General features: G+C 43.0%; 1 long non-coding RNA gene across 1 annotated transcript; it reads left to right on the forward strand.

Moving 5' to 3' along the window:
- The first annotated feature begins 7,042 nt into the window (after positions 1 to 7,042).
- Positions 7,043 to 19,575, forward strand: LOC308062342. The gene is made up of 2 exons (XR_013927541.1): positions 7,043 to 8,581; positions 13,431 to 19,575. It is a non-coding gene; the product is annotated as an uncharacterized lncRNA (long non-coding RNA).
- The last annotated feature ends 7 nt before the right edge of the window (positions 19,576 to 19,582 follow it).

A 19,582-nucleotide genomic window follows, 5' to 3' on the forward strand; every position in this document is an offset into this window, starting at 1 on the left:
ATATTTGGCTGCATTGCTGTTCCCAAAGCAAGCTGCCTGGCTCTCCTAAAACATGGACAGCCAAAGCATGCCAGGAGAAGTACTGTGGACTAGCTCTGAAATGCTGTGTTATCACAAACACGACAGTTGGTGTGTTTTTTTTTAGAATAAGACATAAAGAATCAATAGGACAAGATAATTAAACATATACTTAAAATAGTGAGCGTTCCTGTGTGAATGACTGAAATTACTCAATCTTCTAACCTCCCAGATTAGGTTTATATCGGTATGCTGAAATGAAAGTCTAACTATGCCCTCTCAGAGTTCACAAGTACAGCTAAACATAAGGTCCAAAGCATGGGTGCAAGAAATGGAACTCTGATTTTCCACTCCACTTGGTCATCAGCTGGCTCCTTGGCTGTACCACGGGCCTCCCTAGCTCCCTTTCTCCCCAACACGAAATTTGACATGGTTCTAGGGCTTTACTTTCCAGAGATGGTGCCCTGGAGGATGCATGGACAAGGGTCCCTTGTTAGGTCCCTTCCCCAAAAGCAGTCTTCCAGTAAGCCCAGAGACAGGTCCTATGTAACGTGGATGTTGATGGTCTTCTCCAACGAGCTAGCCCAGAGCAAGGTGCACGCAACCCAGTCTGTGCGCAGGGACTAGGGACTAGACACTACCGCCAGACCTGCTTTCATTATATATGCTGAACAGTACATTTATAGTAGGTACGCTGGTAGATCCATAGCCCCAAGGCACACGCTAAGCCTGTATCATAGCCCGCAGTCTGAGTCCTAATCTGGTTACTGTTCATGAACTGCCTCAAGCAGTGTCTCGCCTAGCCCCTAAAACTCACCGCCTCTTTAGGATCATTGCAAGGAAAAGAGATCTTGCATCAGATTCATATGCAGTGTAAATGTACTTGAACAGGATTGCCTCAGGCAATCTTGTTCAGGTCTGTTCCTTTAAAAATTGTGCTGAGCCGTGTTGATTACGAATGCTCCCTGGCAAGCGTATTTACCAGCAGCACTCTTCCCAGCCTCACTGGTGGTCAAATGCCTGCTGAAACACCCAGAAACCAAGAGCTTTGCAGTCTTAATTAAAATGCTAGTATGCCATTGAAAATTATCAGCAGCCTCCCTACCCCTGGTTATCAAAAGGCCTTGGGAATTAATAGTTTAGTGATAGCCAACAAAAGCTATCTGAAAAGCCCCCTCCCTGTCCTTTTCCTTTGTCACGACTCACCTGGTGACCACTGACCCTCTGATTTAAGTGTGTAAAGTGTTAACGTAGCAATTAGTGGAAGAGCTTAGAGCAGGGCAGGGACTTTGCCTAACAGCACGGATAAGGTACTCGAGGATTTTGCTAATCATTTAAGTGGATTTACTACGTGCCTGGCTTTCTCGGTTCTCAGGCAACCTTAGCTGCAAGTGCAGTTTTAGATAAGTTGAGGGGAAATGCATGTTATCAGAGATGATTCATCTGATATAATTTAGATGTCTATTCCACAGTGAGATTATGTCTTTGAGTGCACTGAGTGATAGATGAAATCTGCATTGACGAGAAAGTGAGCCCTTAGTGTAACTCAGAGGTAGACAACTCCACTGTAGCTGCCTACTGCCAGGCAGACAAGTCCCATACTAATTACCAGTCCCAGAAAGTCTGAGGCCCAGGATTTTTGACTCAAGCCACATGTGAAAGGTGAATGTGCCTTAAACTGACAGTTTGGGATCCCTCTGCTTACATTTCAGTAATAGTACTGCCAATGGAAGGATGGTTGTTTTCTTTCATTATGCAATTGACTACCTGCTCTGCAGATCTGATTTTGGGGAGTAAAGCAATTGGGTATCCGAGCCCTGTAAATCAGTTTAATCACCCTACTTGTCTTGGTATATGGAGTGGCTACAACAAAGAATTTAGCTGACCATCTTTCTTCAGCTGTCAGCTGCTCTAGAGCAGTGGAGAGATTTCTGTCCTTTAGAAAGAGCTCTGCAGCTGCCAAGTGTCTAAAGCAATTCAGGGACCTGTCATAGGCTTTCCTTCTGACAGCCGTGAGTGAAGTTTCACTACAGAGGGGAAGGAAGTGAACATATTTTGCTCTTTTAGTATGGATGTAATCAGCATCATTACCCAAGGGAATTGAGCCGTAAATCTAATGTCAACTTCAAGGTTACTATCATCCAGAGGACTTCCTAGGGAGAGACGGGTTCGCTGTGATTAAGTGTTTTGACTTACTGCTGTTGTGTTAGTTTTGATTATGTAGTCCTGCAACTACACAAGCTGTCACCTCTGTGGCCATTTCCTACCAGTGTCCCCTTATGAAGGGGGACTTATGCAGACTGAGATGGTGCGCCCTGCAAATCCACGTGTCAGAGGAGGGGTTGAAATGTAGCACTGGGAGCCAGGTCTCAAACTGCCGGGCTCCTTGGCCATCATAACCCCAAATCCAGAGGAGAGGGTGTCTCATGAAACAGCAACTTCAGGATGAATTTCAGCCCTAGCCCCTCCTTCCCCTGCAGTATCACCTTCCGGTGTGTAGGGGCTTTCTGCATGAGCAACGGGCCTTTCTTTCGCATGTACTTGTGATGAGATTTAACCAGCACCATCCAGAGCTGTGACCAATGCCAGAGTAATTTGAGCCACTGAATGCCTTCATTCCACCTCCTTTGCTTGGTCAGCTCTTCTGGAGAACAACCTTCTCTTCCTGGGGGTCTTCCAAGTTTCTTGGGGAACTCTGAGGTCACAGGCATGCTTCTCTCCCTTCTTCAGATGTTTGTCCATAAGTGAGTCTCTGTCTTTCCCTCTACTTTTCCTTTTCTGTTCCTACAGTTCTTCAGGGAGAGCAACCTCAGAGCTACTCTGCAACAGTCTGTCAACCACACTACAGCCAAGCATGTTTCTCCAGAAGACCTTGTGCTTACAGATGTCATGGGAGAAAGAATATGGAGTTTATCTACAAATCAAAATAAACACAAAGCAATCACAGACCCTTAAAGGTAACTGATTTTAATCCTGTATGGCCTCATTTCCTCATAGCTCTGTGCAGTGTTATGACCATACCGAGTTATGTGACCACAATGCCCAGATGCATATCACTCAATCCTACAGGGTACGGTCTTTCACATATTAGAAAATCTTCAGCAATCCTCTTCCTTCTTTACACTACTTCAGGCCTCCCAGAATGGCGGGCTGATGCCAGGCGCCTTGAGCTGACTCTTCCTGAAATAGTCTCCAGGATGGGCTCACACATGGCTCCAAAAAAGGACCCGACTGTTGTTAAAACCTTTAAGCACAAGCCTAATGATTACAGACAGGGGTATAAACACTTGTTAGAACTAAGTGTACCTCACAGTTCCTTGGTATATGATGACAGGTCATGAATTATATCGGAATGGTGGTGTTTCTGAAAGAAGCCAGAGAGGTTTCTCCAGCACTGTTATTTCCAAAAGCTGCATTTTCTTAGTCCCTTTCTTATGGGCCCAGAAGTACACCTTTCTAAATGTCTTTGTGGTGAAGGTAAGAATTTCAACGCACAGAGATGTTACAGTCAGCAGCCTGATATTTATTGTAACAAACACTGAGGCACTCCATTGAGCATGGGCTGTGAGTGGCTATAACCGTATATAATACAGGACAACAGGGGACCATCCCATGGAACATAGTTTTAAATCACAGATCAAAACACGAGAGCGAACAAAGTAATCACAGTACAATCAATGGTGCTGTTAACCAGCAAAGTCCCATGAAAGAGAAATGAAGGGGTTGTGGGTTTTTTTTCTCAAGACTGCTGACTGTGCTCCATCTTTAAGAATGAAACCTGCTTTATTTTACTAACACATTTCAATCCCAAATTGGCAAAAAATCTCCAAATGTTCTTTCCCCTTTCTATCCCCTTTCCCATCTATGTTCCCTTCCCCATCTCTTTTTTTTTCCCTGTATCCAAATAACTTGAAAGCGAATACTCATGTTTAAACACCTGTAATTGGATATTTTTCTGTCCTAGCTCAAATGAATCTGTCCCCAGTGCATTACTTTGTAAACTGCCTTCAAATCTGAATACCTGCTGATGTTGGGTGGACATTGCAAAATCCTCTGTTGGAATTCCACTGCACTTTCTAAATTCTCAGAATAAATTATCACAGCAGTTCCTCCTGATATGACTGAAATGGTAGCAAGGTTCCCAGTAAGATCATTCCAAGAGGAAAAATTTTCCTCTTGTTTTATTCCCATGTAAACCCACAGGCAATATTTCAGTCAAAATACTTCAAAGCAACATCTGCGTAACGAAAGTTTTTGATTTTGCAGAGCTCGGTAAGACCTCACGGGATCAGATTTCTCTAATCTGAAGCCTGGCCCTAATGCATATTTATGCACACAGAGGCTCACCACTGTGCAGCCAAATCATGTAAACTTCCATTTGTATATGATAAGCTTTACACATGCAAGGGCTGTAGTTGTTCTTGTAAACAGAGGGCTTGTGAAGGCACTTGCAATTATGTGCAGGGGTAGCAGGGCTCTTTTCAGGCCTGCTGGCTTTTGCTACCAAATTAGCGAGAAACAGACTTCAGCACCGCTTTTGTATAACCCTTTTTATCATAACCACATGACTTCTTCCACCGTTTTCAACTGAGATGCTGAATGTGCACCTCAAGATCTTCAGTGATTAGCTCTGCTCTCTCTAAAGGAAGTTTGACATCCTACAGTTAGGCTGAAAAATAGGTAGCGTGCATGTTTCACTGTACTCTCCTAAGTTTAATTTGTGCTATATAAGTTCAATTTCTACTATATAATGAAAGCTAATAAGACTAGAAACCGCTTTTGTAGGAAACCAGATAATAGCTTCTACCTAGATTGCTTCTTGGCATAATGACTTTGTTTGGTGGCATCTCATCACAAGACTGATGGGGCTATGCCTCTTTGTGGAGAATGGATACTGAAGTACTGCAGTGAGGACCCGCCATTGTTTAATTAGGAGCAAAATACATAATGTGCCAGCTTGTAACATATGGGGCAGGAAAGAGATTTGCAATGTAACACATTTCCCATTTTCTTGTCTTTTATTTTTTCAGCATACAAACTAATAATCTGTATCATATAATTATAATAATTAGAATTCTAGTATATAATGTGCATGACTGTAATTTAAACCAAGCAGAGCTGCATGGTGACAGCAAGAAGTCTCAACTTTCATGGCAGTATAGTTGTAATAGTCATCATGCATGTTTCTGTGAGTCCTAAGGAAGGATTAAGGCCATGTATTACTAGAGTCAGCTCTATCCTGAGAATGTTCTACCTACTTCTACAAATAATTGACGATATAGTGCCAAATAAATCTGGCCATATATCAGTGTGCCTTTCACAAAATGACTGTTTGGTGAAAATGCCTATTGCCTCCTACGCGGATTCCTTTTCACAGAGCAAATGGTCTAGTGGGGAGAATGCTAACCCAGGTCCAATTTCTTGCTTTGCTAAGGATACCTTGAGAGCTGGGAGCAGCCTTTTAGTCTCCCTGGCCCACTGGGCCCACAAAGGATTTGAATACTTGGCCCTTGGAACTTCTAATTGTTCAGGAACTCCTAACGTCACCTCGCTGTCCCATGCAACGCCTGGGGAAGCCACATGCCTCAGAAAGGAGTTCACACCCCAGGTAGGAAGGTGGCTGCACCAGCTGACCAGAGATGCAGCAGATGTGTTTCTTAAATCCTGCTCTCTCCACAGTTCAAGCACTTAATACATCACTTTCTTCCATTCAGAACTGAGCCTGAATTCTGTTCTTTCCTTGAGACATACAGCAGAGATCGATACTGCCTAACAGAGGACAGGTGGCGGTAGTGGCAAGGCTTATGTATCATGCCCCGTGTTGGATAATTCAGCTGCCAAAAGGCACCAGCATCACCTACAAACGTACTAAAGCCTTTAGCACCCACTGTCTATAGAGGGCAGTGAGCAAGCTTGCAGGCTCCTACTTCTCCTCAACTGTTGCAAGCTAGTACCTAAACAGACCTAAACCAACCACTGCTCGAGCCGTGCTTTTGGGTCTGGTGGATCTTTATTCAAAGTGCAATGGAGCAGCTGCAACAAGAGCAAATGAGAGTGACTTTCTTGCTTCTCAGTCCTCCCTCACCACAAAGAAACCCCATACACATCCCAGGTTCACCTTCAGTCTTAAGGCAGGAGATGCACCCATAACCACCTGCAATAAAAGAAAGCTGAACTCAGGCCCCATAGATCCTGGTGGAGTGCTTTAAGAAGCTAGTTATTTCTGAAAGATGGAGATCACACACCCAACTCAAGCAAAATTTTGAAGGAATGCAGCAAGTGATGTTTGTTTTTTGGAGTCTAGCCTCAGCAAGATGCCTTTCAGGCCAGGGTCGGAAAAGCAGATGGGGAAACATAACCTTCTCCATGTTCTCTAGGCAGTTCTCCTAACTCTTCCCACACAGAGAACTTGAGACATGTTGGGAGTTTTAACATTCACATTACAGATGGCCAGTCTTTCACTACCTCCAGGGTGAGGTGAGAGAGCAGCAGCCAGTGTTGAGGCTTTCTTTGGATCTACTCCTGGGTGTATCCATCTCTAATGGGAAAAAAGCATTATTGAGGGTAAATAGACTGAAAATTGCAATAAGGATAGTTAGATGTGGTGGCAATTGGAATGTTGTCTCATCTGGGCAGAATCAGATTCCAGGCAAATCTGTCTCCCAGAGAAAATCAATCTGAATCAAAACCCAAATCAAAACCATGAAGAAAACAGAATTAGAGTGGGGAAAGTTCTAATCTGCCACTTTCCAGACCTTATGAAGAGAAAAGCCAATACAACACTCCACTGAAATGGTATTATTAAACAAAATTAAAGAGAATGTCAAGCCAACACTTTTAAATGTACAAACTGCATTTGTACATTTTTTTTTTAAAAAAAGTGTGCAAGTCAAGCAAGAAAAATCTGTGGAATTTCAATTTTCTGCTGACACAAATAAAAGGAGTGACTGAAACCTTGTAACCTCTACTGTTTTTTTTTATTTGTTTTTCTGTTCAGAGACCCTTTAAAGTTATAATTTCTGACATCAGATTGCTAAATAACTTTCTTTTTCTGTACACTAATAAACATTTACAGCATAAAAAACTTCCTGTTGAGTTGACAGCTTCTGCCACATTCAGTCAAGTTTACAGAGCTCGCAAAAACACTGGACATTGCACTCAAGCTGTCACAAATGACAGCTAAAAACTGCTTAGCTCTAAAATCTGAATTAAAAATATTTTTTTATATATGAAACTTGAAAACTAGCCAAAGATGAACTGCAGTTTAAATTTCCTACCCACTCCACAGCTCCAGAGGTAAGACCAGTAAGGTTTTGGTTAACCTATAGAGGTCAAAATGGGTTGAACTTTGCAATGCAGAGAACGAGTGCCTCAGTAATGACTTCATAGGCTGCAATTAAGTTCACCCACTGCAAGACTCACAATAAATCTGTATCGTTATCATCCATCAGGAATTATCAATTGGAGAAGAAATGAGATAGATACTGGCAGATGCACGGTTGGTCCTTCAACTCAGTTTGCTAAAAATATAGATATAGATACAATCATACTGTGCATGTCTGGGTGCACATCTCTGGGCACATACGTTGGTCTGTTCCTCCGTAAAACCTTTTGCAGGAATTGGCGATTTTTAACCAGATTGCATGGAGAATTAAGAGTCTCAGAGTTATTTATAAGATCCGTGTAAATAGCTAGCCTGGGAGAGGAGGGATAGAGAGGAAAGAGCTGCAGCATGAAGACAGCTCATACTAGAGAACCCAAATTGAGGGCAGCTGTTAGGAACATCCCAGCTGGAACAAATGCTTCAGCTGAGCCTCGCCCTGTTTTGGAGACCAGAAAGCTCCCTTCCTTCCTAAGAACTTCATCTTCATTTCCTTAATGTTTGTGGGGCTCTTTCCCCTGATTTCCCCCGTGTTCTTCTTCCACTGGTAAACCTTTCTGTCTTGGTCACGCTGCACTGTATGAGAGAAATACAAAGATTTTTAATTCATCTGGAAGAGGAGAAATGTAACACTTCTGAAGAACCAGGATTAACTGTAGGGAGAAAAGAAAGGGAAGGGTAGGGTAGGGTGGGGAAAGCAATCAGAGGTAGATTCACATGGTGGGTTTTTTTCAGTGAGCTTCACTTCTTTTTTTGTTTCATCACATTTGTTTTTCATGGTGACATTTTTTGTTGATTTCTAATGTTTAGTTTTCAGGAACTTGGTGTGGCACTCTGTCAAATGGGTGTTTTCATTTATTGCAGTCAACATTTCAGAACAAATAGTAAGAGCAGTTTTGCTGCTGATTGTAGCGCTAAAGAAATGTGTGCTGAGTCACTTCGGATAGGCTTTGACCATAAAACAGGTGAGCTGTACACGCTACTGATTCAGCTGAGCACTCTCAGCATCTGGATATTCTTTGGATCACAACTGCACTGGACACAGCATATGTAGAAATCCTGTTCCCTCCTTTACTTTCTTCTACTATCTCACAGACCCCTCAGCAGCTTTTCCTGAAAAAAACATCAGACCGGGCCCAGTGACTTTAAAACAACAGCTGGGATCTAGTTCTTTCGCAACAGGTAAGTATGCACTTGCGATGACTGTTAATGCTGGGTGCTGTTTCTGTGTAACTTTTAATGAAGAAAGTGAGCGTTTTATGATTGTAACAACTATCCTAACAACGTACCTCCCAATCAGTCCTACACTGATTAATTCTAAATGTAACCTGTCAGCAAGAACACCCCAGTGGCTTAATTTATTTGTCAAATTAAGAGTATGCATGCGTTGCTGTAGAACCACCCATGTGCAGTGTGAGGTTAAAGTGTAGGGCTTGACTATAATGCTTCAGTCAATTGTAGTTTTTTTTTTTGTTTGTTTGAATAATTCATCATTAAAAGAATCAGCTTAATTTCCCCCTCTCCTTCCCAGACAGACTGTAATTAACAGAGACCACATTTCTTAGGAGGTTTTACAACTTTAAGTACATAAGCTACACTGTGTTTTTGGTTTAGAAGACTGGACATCATTCCTTTAATATTAATTAAATTAAGTGTCTGCTTGGGTTGCAAGTTTTTCATCTTATTGATGAATTCTTTTGAGTTTCTGTAAAGCATCTGTCCTGGTTTTAGCTACAATACGGTAGTAGCTGCTATAGTGTCATGCTTTGGATTAGCTATATGCCATATCAATGGCGTTACAGCAAAATTACCCAGATTAATGAAGAATTAATGTTAACGATAGAACCAGACAAGCACAGAACTGGCTTCAGCATGCAACAGTCCAACATTGCATACCATCTCTTCTGCCCTGATGGCTATGCTGACAGATGGAGCCCAGAGTCATAGACTAAATTAACTCAATGGATGCTTTAAAAGGGTGACCCACAGACTAAGAGAATGATATCTGTGTGCACGTATCAAAAGAAAGGAAAGGTGATGGTGATTAACTGGGATGTATCGGAAAGTGTGGGACCTGGGCATGACATAAATGGTATAGAATAAGGGGTAGATTCTGTCCTGGTTTGTGTTGGGATAGAGTTAATTTTTTTCCTAGTAGCTGGTTCAGTGCAGTATTTTGGATTTAGGATGAGAACAACGTTGATAACACACCGATGGTTTAGTTGTTGCTCAGTAGTGCTTGCCCTAAGTCAAGGATTTTTCAGCTTCTCGTGCCCTACCAGGGAGAAGCTGGGGGGGCCGGCACAAGAAGCTGGGAGGGGACACAGCCAGGACAGCTGACCCAAACTGGCCAAAGGGATATTCCATACCATATGACATCATGCTCAGTATATAAACTGGAGGGAAAGATGGCCAGGGGATGCTGCTCGAGAACTGGCTGGGTGTTGGTCAACAAATGGTGAGCAATTGCATTGTGCAGTGCTTGTTGTGTATATTCTAATTCTTTTATTATTATAATTATTACAATTATTATTATTTTCTGTCCTATCAAACTGTCTTTATCTCAGCCCATGAGTTTTCTCACTTTTATTCTCCCGATTCCCTCTCCCATCCCTCTGGCGGAGGTGGGGGCAGTGAGCAAGCGGCTGCCTGGTGCTTAGTCGCTGACTGGGTTAAACCACAATAGCATCATAGTGCAAATTATTCCTCATTGATCTCTTATATGGAGGTGGGGGGAGAGCCTAGACAGAGTCTATGTTTCAAAGTAACTGGCTGTTAAATATTGATCCATTTAAGTTAACAAGAGCCTTCCTGTTGAGTTTTCTCTAAGCTTCCATATGGTTTTCACTTTATTTAGTAGTCTATACAAAAGAACTTATTTCTGCAAATGGTTTGATATAGACACCAGAAACAGCATGCAGAAGGGAAAAAAAATAAAAAAGAAAGGCACTTACACCTGCACAGCAACACATCGTTAATTCTTCCTGTAACTGCTATAGCAATGATTTCTTCATTTGCTGCCCTTGATGCAGGGAGAATCTCTCACCTCAAAGGTTTTCTCATGCTAATATATATATATTCTCCTGAATGTATTCTGCTCATTCTGCTGTGGGATACCCCACTTGTCTTCCCAGGCAACTAGAAGCTGGCCCCATGCAGGAATGCCACGAGTTAACTAACCCTGGAGATATAATATAGCCTGCTTTAAAACAAAACAAAAAACTCCAAAGCAAACAAAAAATAAACCTCAGCTAAACCATAAGACATGAAGAGGCTGAAATGCCCTGTTAGAGTATGCTGTAATGTGTATTTTCAGGTTTTGCACAATGAGGGTACTTTCAGCTGTAATAGTTTTTGTAAATGTCTGATAGCCCTTGGCAGCAGGTTTTATGGATGCTATTAACTTGGAGTTAATTGGGGGTGCCTGAAGATGCCACCTTATGTTGAGGGAAGGGTTGACCTAAGGCACGTACAGTCTAAGGGTTGATTCCAGCCTTCAGTTTGTTTGGGGCCATAGACCTGACCCAACCACCAAGCCCTTCCCCAAGGCTGGTTGTGTTGGATGTCCTGTTGTAACTTTCTGCTCACAGCTGGGAGGCACTGGGGTGAGATGAGGGTTGCAGCTGAAGAGCAGAGGAAGGGAAGGACCCTGGCAGACAGTCAGGCTAGCTGAGCCTGCAGGATGGGCCCTGAGGATGAGATGAAGGAGCATGTGCTCGGAGCTACATTTACTCTAAGTTCAGACAGTAACTTATAGGCAGCTAACATCAGGCTTCAGACCATAAGATACACAAGGTTGTTTGGTTCAGTGAATGAACAGCTAAAACTTACTACCGCAAGCTGTGCTTGAACTCTTCTGAGACCAGCCCTGAAACCCAAGAGCTGCAGAAGGTCTTGTGAGAAAAGAACCCTATAGCACAAGAAGATTTTTGTCTGGTGTGAAACTTGACTTGTCTCCAGCTGCCTTTCAGGATCTCCCTTTGAGGTCAAATTTGGCATTGCAATACAGAGCAGGAGCCGCATCCTGCAGTAGAAGCTCCCTGGTCCCCAATTCTTGAGCAGCAGAGCCGCCTGTCCTGCTCTTCTGAATACTTCCACCCTTTGCAGGAGATAAGCAAAACTTGCCCCAAACTTTGTATTCAAGGCTAAATCCTGCCTTCTGGTGTGCTGCTGCTGAAGGGGGAAGGAAGACCTGACTTCTCTTTCTGTACAAAACTAATGCACCTCATTTACTCCTGAATTTTCTGTCCATCAGGTTGCAGCAGTTATCGCTATCTTTCAGCAGATGGGCTTGTTTTGCAAAGCGGAACATTGGCATTAGGGAGGTCTGTAGTGTGTCAGTTATGGTTGCCAACATGTATCTCTGTCTTTGAGTTCTGGGTTTGGGTTTTTGCTGTGTGGTTTATTTTTTGGGGGGGAGGTTTAAGGCTCGGTGTTAAGCAGTAAGTTTTCTTGTTGCTGCTTTGCAGATTTTGTGTGTATTCAACATCTCTTGTGATAATTATAAGTTAAATTCTGTCCAAGCCAATTATGCTTATACTGAAAGTGCAAGGTAAAATGCTTAAGAAACAGTAGAGGGAAGATAGAGTGGGTTCCTGAGCCATTACTCCAAACACTGTGTGACAGTCTGATAATTTCAGTGCTGTGTAGCTTCACGTGCCTGCTACGGTGTTCTCTAGAAATATATTTTTAGGATCTTTGACTTCTTCAGAGCTTGCGGTGACCATGATGGGAACAAGACTTTAACCCGGGGTCCCACCCCAGGCTTAGGCTGCTGAGCTGGGTTGGTTTATAGTGATGAAGTGAGGCATAATGGATATTCCACCCGTCTGCCTCAGCTCTACCAAACCGACCTGGTCAACCCTCCATCACGCAAGAGTGATACCACAGAAAGGATGCAGATTAAATGCTTCTGTGCAATTTTCAGTGGCTGATGTCACCTTCACCAGCTTATTTGTGTTTCTGTCCACCTGACTGTGGTTTTCAAAACCTGGAGTTTAAAATATTTCAACTTAATATTGCTTTTGGGGGTTTGGGTTTTTTATGGCTTGTAAAAGTCGGTGGTTTGAACAGTGGTCCTTGGCAGAAAACAAGTAGTCTTTACATGGAGATAACAGAGGTTTGGTCATTGACTCTAACAAATTGGCAAACACACATGTGGCAATATTGCATTGATGTAGTTAGAAGAGACTATTTTACAGCAAATTGTATGGGCTTAGAGATTGGGGTTGAACAAGTTTTTGAATTGCTTCATCTTTTAACTTGCTCTTCCATGTCAAGAACAGGAGGATAAAGGGAGGGTAAAATCCCTTCTGACCAGAAGGGACTGCCCAGGCGGAGGTGTGGGGGGCTGACTGCTGAGGGGCTGTGGTACAGACCACTCCAAACTGGAGGGACCTGCTGCAGCCTGGTGGGTCGTATGATGCTCATTCTCTCCTGCAAGTTGACCAAATAGTTAAAAATGCAATTCAGAATTCAGAAGCTGCTATTCAATCTCTTCAGGAGCCTAATGCAAGCAGTCTTAAAAGCACCTGATTTTAGGGAGTGAAAGCTCAAGGCTCAGCACTCTGTGAAAATGAGGAAGGTCTTTCAGGCTGGTTGTCCGATAACTGAAGCATTCAGAATAACTCATCTGGTTTCAAAAATCTTGGCTTAAAATATCTTTTTGCTATTCCTTTTCCATCTAAGCAAATGCTTTTGTTGCCTCGGGGACACTGTGTGTCTGTGTTGCACATCCTTCATGCTAAAAAGCAGTTCACACAGAAAGAAAAGAAAACTAAGGCTGCTTGGGAATTTTCCATCAAAATTGACCCTTGAAAAATACTGTGCTGTCAAGTCAAAAAAGACAGGGTGGATTTCCTCACCTCCTCAAAGAAAAAAACTTTTCTTAAGGGGGTGGGGGAAGACTTTAGTAATTTCTGCTGGAAAGTTGTAATGCTCTGATTTTGAAATATTATTATCTTTTATTAAAAAAATCTATTTTTGATGGATCCAAGCCTCCTTATCCTTCTCTGATGTTCAGGATCTGCAGAGGCGCTGCAGACCCCATGCTGGATTTCCTGCTGCTTCTCCGAAACACAACCGTTTTGCCACAGGACAGCTGAAGAGCAATGAGAAGTGCAGGGAAATGGACTTGAATTACTGTTGCAGAGTTGCTCATAGGAGCAGTATTTCCAACTGCTTTTAGTTTATTTTTTTTTCTGACATAGTATGGAACTTGACCTTTTAATTATTTTTTTCCTGATTTTTTTTGTTTGGTTTTCTATTTTTATTTTTCTTTTGCAAGAATCTTCCTTTCTAAGAAAAAAAATCTAACTTCAGCTTGCTCTGAAGAGAAATTTTCTCTGAAGAAGTGTCTAGTAAAACTTTTTTCCTTTTTTTTTTTTCATTAGCATGGATTTTGTACATTGACAGCTGTCTAAAGTGGCTTGAAGTTCCAAAACATTGAAGTGGTGACCAGTGCAAGGGTCTGTGATGCTCTTTGAAGGGGTCACCCAACTTGTGCATGGCCGAAATTGTGGTCAGCAGGCTTATGGCACCACTGCAGAAAACCCTGCCCACCTCTCATGGAGGAGGCAGCGCTGGAGCTCCAGCTAGATCGCTACCCTTCATTTTCACCACAGATACACCCATCTTTTATCTGCTTCAAACAGCTTGCTGCCTCTGCAAAGGTGAGATTTGAACAAAATTATTTCTCATTGATTTATTAAATTAAAAGACCTCGTGTAGCCTTAATCTAGCCTCAAGAACACCTGATGGCAGAGTTTATTGGATGATTTTTCTTGTGTTTATAATCTATATAAATTATGCAATATTTTTGTAACATGTCATATATCATGATGTGATTTAATATCCCATCTATATTCTTGTGCCTCAAAGTAATGTGGAGAGATGTCTTTGAAAGGCCATTAAGTATAAATAAATCAGAGTGAGAGCTAGTGATACTCATGAATAACATTCCTCGATAAGGAGGCCTCATAGACTAAATGGGATGAGTAAATTATTACTTAATAATGCCATGCTTAAAACATTCCTAATAGTTAGGGCATTCATCTGGGAGTGTTCATGCATCTGGCCGAAGGACTGCTTATCCAGCAGCTGCGTAACGTAAAATAAAATGCAGTTCTAGAAGCAGGCACAAATCCCAGAAACACTATGAAAACAGACTGTAGGCAATGTTCACCTCGGACGTGTGCTCTCCAGCCTTATAAACCCTCACCTCTCTACTGGACAAGTTCATAGCTCTCAGGGGATGCGGGCTGAGTGCCTCAGCTGGGGCTTTCTGGGCATCCCTGGTACCCGGTGTGTTTAGGACCCTGTGGAACCTAAAAAAAAAAAAAATACAAAAGTGAGGTTGGCTGTTTTCTAACTAATGAGGGTGTTTCACTTCCACTAAAGTCCTTTACCAAATCTAGTGTGTTGTCTGGGCTCCAAAGGTGTTAGAGCAGCTGCTCAGCTGACCTGCAGCTGGAGGAATATGTGGATGACCCAAGGAGCTGAAAGGATCCTGTGGATCAACAGCTGAGCCAAAAGCAAAGCTTGGATCCCAGATCCCATGCTTGTGCATAAGTGCTTGACCTACCACTTCCTCCTGAATTGTGATGGTGGGATGAGGTAAGTAGGCAGACACAGGCAGGGGGAGTATTGGGGGCAAGCAGGGGGGTCCAGCATCTGTGGAATTAATTGGTGCTTGCTTTATTAAGCTCCTTTTTGCCATCATGCCTTGGGGGAACAACAGGCCAGGTAAAAGAAGAGATGGAAAACATAACTGAGGAGACGGGATGGGCTTGGTCAAATGAGGGCTGCTATGAGTACACTAGGAGGAGAACAATCACAGAGAAGTGTGGACGTTTTTTGGATCACTCTCACTTCTCAGGTGCATATTGGGTCAACTCCTTTCAGGAATGGTTTTGCCACCAGTCAGTGCTGCAGCCTGCAGGGGACCGCAGAGAAGCTGTCAGCTGGCTCTAAGCCCGCTCCTGCCAGTACTGAAATCCCTCCTTCTTGGGGGGCGATATTGGACCAAGCTGGTCTCTGTGCTGGAGGCATCAGCTTGGGTATCCATTGAGTATTCACCCTAAGTTAACAGCCAGCATGGATATGTCCTGACAGAGCCTGCTGAGCAAAGATTTGTCTTCATGATCTGGGTTTTGGGGGACTCGAAACACCTCTTTTTTTCCCTGCTTCTTCACAAAGCCTGGAAGTCCACAGAGATGGCTCTGTTCTGGGGAGGTTTAATGTTCACATCAGTGTTACTCTACACTGGCATTTTCCCCATCCTTACATTAGCTTTGATTAACCTCCACTGCTGGTAGCGATGAGAGAGAAGCAAAAGTGGAGATCGGATCCTTGCAATTTCACTGCAGAGCCACTGAACACAGTGTGGGCAGAACAGGTCAAGTGCTGCTGGGGTTATTCCTGCTTTCCAGTGTTTGGCTGAGTCCACATCAGTGGTCCCAGAAGCACAGCTGCAAAAGGAGGTGCTCAGCCTTGTCTGCAGGAATCTCTTTTCCATGGTGTGAGAACCCCCTCTTTGTACTCGTGGGTTTTTACCTCTATTGCCATAATAGAGACAAAAAGGTACTGTGAACCTCCTCTGTGTTGCTGTCATGAGAAGAACTGAAACCATCAAGCCAAATTCTGCATTAACTGTGTCCACTTGAGCGGATTCAAAAAGCTCAGTCAGGCTCCTGGCTATGACTAAATGATCTAATTATAGCCTTCCCGTGCTGTGCTTTTTGCATTCGTTCCTGATCCATCATTGCATTGATTTTTAGAATTGTGTTCTTTAGCACTCCATGGTCTCAATTTTCACATCCTCCTCGTCTCCTGTGCTCTCAACTTCTCCGGGCCTACTGCATGTGGACTACTCATCTTTTCCTTAAACCAGGCTTTTAATCACATTTCTTTTCCGAGGTTGACAGCAAGGTGAACCTTGATGGTTTCTGCAACACTTTGACCTTTGTACAAGTGCAAGTTCGTACTAGACTGTCTGTAGCCCTGTACTGTGGCTTTTGACTTGTGCAAAATGGATGTACCTTTCTGGTTAAGTTACAAGTGATGTCAAAAATTGTGGAGTGGTAAAGTGTGAGACTATCTCGGTCAGCTTTCTGCTGAAAATATCAGTGAAGGAAATGGGAAGCGCGGTGACTTTGCCATGTGAAAACCTGAAAACTCCTGGAGCTCACACAGCGGTGATACCACGCCACAGACAGCTCAAATTTAGATCGAAACAGGCTCCTGGGAAGAACTTACAAACATGGGGGAGTATTTCAAAGGTCCTCCTCTAAGACTGAGCTTGGACTTGAAACTGGCTGAATTGAACAGCGCTGGCAATCCGGCTGTTTTATCTTTGAGTTTTGTAACACTGGATGTTTTCTCCAAAAGCTTCAACTTTTGGAGTCAGGGTAAATATGTAAAGCTCTTGATTTTGATTTTCTCTCAATTTTACAGGGTTCATCTATGAAGTATGAAGAACAAAAAGAAGCACTCGGCACGTTATTAAATTTTGTGACATAATTCTGGCTTGAAAACTTTGTTTTGTTTTTAAATCTGGTGTCAGGACTGCATGAATTTTCTTGCGTCCATTTTGCGTAGCTTTAGCTCAGCTCCAAAGGCAGATTAGCTCTCTTTCTAAATGTTCCCCAAAAGTATGACTGAGATTCCTTTTTAATACTGTTCTCAGCTGAGCTTATGTATAATCCTTTTCAAAGTGTAAAATGCCAAGGGATGTTTATATGCTACAGCTTATATGACAGTATATTGTTCCTTCACACTTCACTGAACAGTCACAGAATACTAATCTATAAATCACTTTTCTCACAGGCACTTGAAAACTTTGTGCTGCTTGTGGTATTGTCTGTTCTTTTCTAGATATATAAACCACTTCAGTTGGAAGAACAACAGATACTAATGATTCTGCATTTGTTTTTCTGCAGCGTTTAGGGACACTCGCCCTACAAGGGCCAAATAATGCTGGACTCTGTAGGCATCGTATGCCAATGCATGAGTATGTCCTGCCTTAGGGAAGCTGTACGCGGAAGGGCAGAGGTGGGATCTTCCTCAATGCAGGAGGGGCACCGAAGGGCAAAGGAGGATGGTGGTGGGTTTTCCCCCAGGATCATGTAGGGAGGCCTGGCCAGAGTTTGGAATTGGATCAATTCTCCCAGATTTCAAAGGCTGCACTTCCACTATGTGGTCAGCAGTCTCCTTTCAAGGGTTAGTAAACATCAGCACGCTTACTCGTATTTTTGAAAGCAAAAGCTGCCTTCTGCAAACTCTCCCCACTACCCCAGTTGGGAGCTGCCCTTTCCTGTACAGAAGGGAGGTCTGATGCCATAAGGTTTGTCTTGGTTTTAGGGAAGAATGCAGATTCCCATGAGTGGGGCAGGCATTAAGCAGAAAAATGAGAGGAAGCAGGAGACTTTCCCCAGCTCTTTTTTTGCCAGGGCATTAGACGAAACATGCCCTATGGTGAAGATAGACTCCCTGCCTACTCTAGCAGACTGGCTGCAGAATGGAGAGGCAGCTGCTCCCTGGAAAGGGTAGTGGAGTGGTGTCTTTCATATTCTGCTTTGCTTCAGGACAAAACTGTCATAAACCAGCATGGGGCAACACTCCCATGATCAGTCTGTGTAATGTGAAAAATTTGTTGTGCGAGAAAGAATGTGTAGGCAGGAATACATTTTATTCTTTTTTTTCTTTTTTTTCACCTGAAGAATTTGCCTTTAGAGGTGGGATATGAGTACAGATTTGTCACCTGCTCCATATAGTGGCCAGAAGGGTCTGCCAATCTCTTTTTGGGTGGTTTTGCTTGCCTGTCTCAGTTTTCAAAAATTATTCTGCATGTTTTTACAACTGCAAATAATTCCAGGGGTTTCTGCTTGTCTCAGTGCAACAAACTGTACTGAATGAATATAATGCAGCCAGGGCCTATCAAATATACAACTCAAAGTCCATAATTGGATTTATTAGCAGACACTTTGCTTGGGAAGATACGAAAACCAAACCACTGAATGGAGCAGTCAGGCAGCCATCAGAAGGCTGTAGCGGGGAATAGTAATAATGTGGTATTTGGGGCTGAGCATCCTTGATAGGTCAGCCAGGATGCCAGCACCTACTGCTCACGAAGGTTGGTGGGACACTCGTCCCTGAAGGGGACTTATTGGCAGCAGTTCTGAGCTAAACACCTTGTTCTAGCAAAGCAAGGGGAGCAGGTGCTGCAAGATTAAGGAGCAGAGTATGGACATTGCAATACGAGAGCTCCTTGGAGAGGAAGGAAAGACGGTTTCTTCCTCAGGGGATCTGCTTCTCTCATCAAACCAGTCCTTGGATGCCTGCACTTCTCCCAGAATCAGTGTGCCCTGCTGACGGGCGGGATGTTTGACAGCACACTCTGGCTTTGGGACCTCTCTTCTGCCTCAGAACTGAAAGGCCAGCTGCTCTAATCGTGTTTACCCTTTACCTACGCTTTCTTCGGCTATCTGCCTCCATGGTGGTCTCTCCAAATGCATTCTAGCCACAAGGCGGGAAGATACAGCCAGTTAAGCACATGGTGGGATATGTACCCTTCAGAAATGAAGGAGCGGGGATTCTTCAAAGCAGTGCTGGCTCTGGTGCATGATGAGCAACAAGAGCACTTCTGTTCTTCTTAACCTGAAAAAGGAGCAACATCCAGAAAAGATTTTAATTATTTAAAGGTTTTAAAGTATGCTGTAGAAACACAACAAAAATACTCAAAACAATCAACTCTGATAGATTAATCCCTAAGAAAAAAACCCAAACAATTTTGTAAGATGAAGTATGGATGCTTTTAACCTTGGCTATCCAGACCTTCTTACTCAGATATAAGGTGGGTTGGGTTTGGGTGTTTTGTTTGTTTTGGGGTGGTTGGTTGTTTACTACTCTGGGAACTGACTTTCACCAAGTTTTTGTTGCAAGAACAGCAAAGGCAGCGTCTGGCCTCATGGGCTGGTTGGAGTGGTGAAACAGGGGTAGTAGAAAACATCTGGATAATGACTCATGACTTGGATTTTTATTTGTTTAAAAAACAAACTTAAACCACCAAATTTTGACCAGCAAGGCGGAGTTGGCTATGCAGCCCTTATTTCGCCAAACAAACAAATAAGGAAGGGGAAACAAAACAAAAAGTAAAACAAACAAACAACAAAAAAAAACCCCAAA

This window comes from Falco punctatus (assembly GCF_963210335.1).
Source record: "Falco punctatus genome assembly, chromosome: 4".
NCBI lineage: Eukaryota > Metazoa > Chordata > Aves > Falconiformes > Falconidae > Falco > Falco punctatus.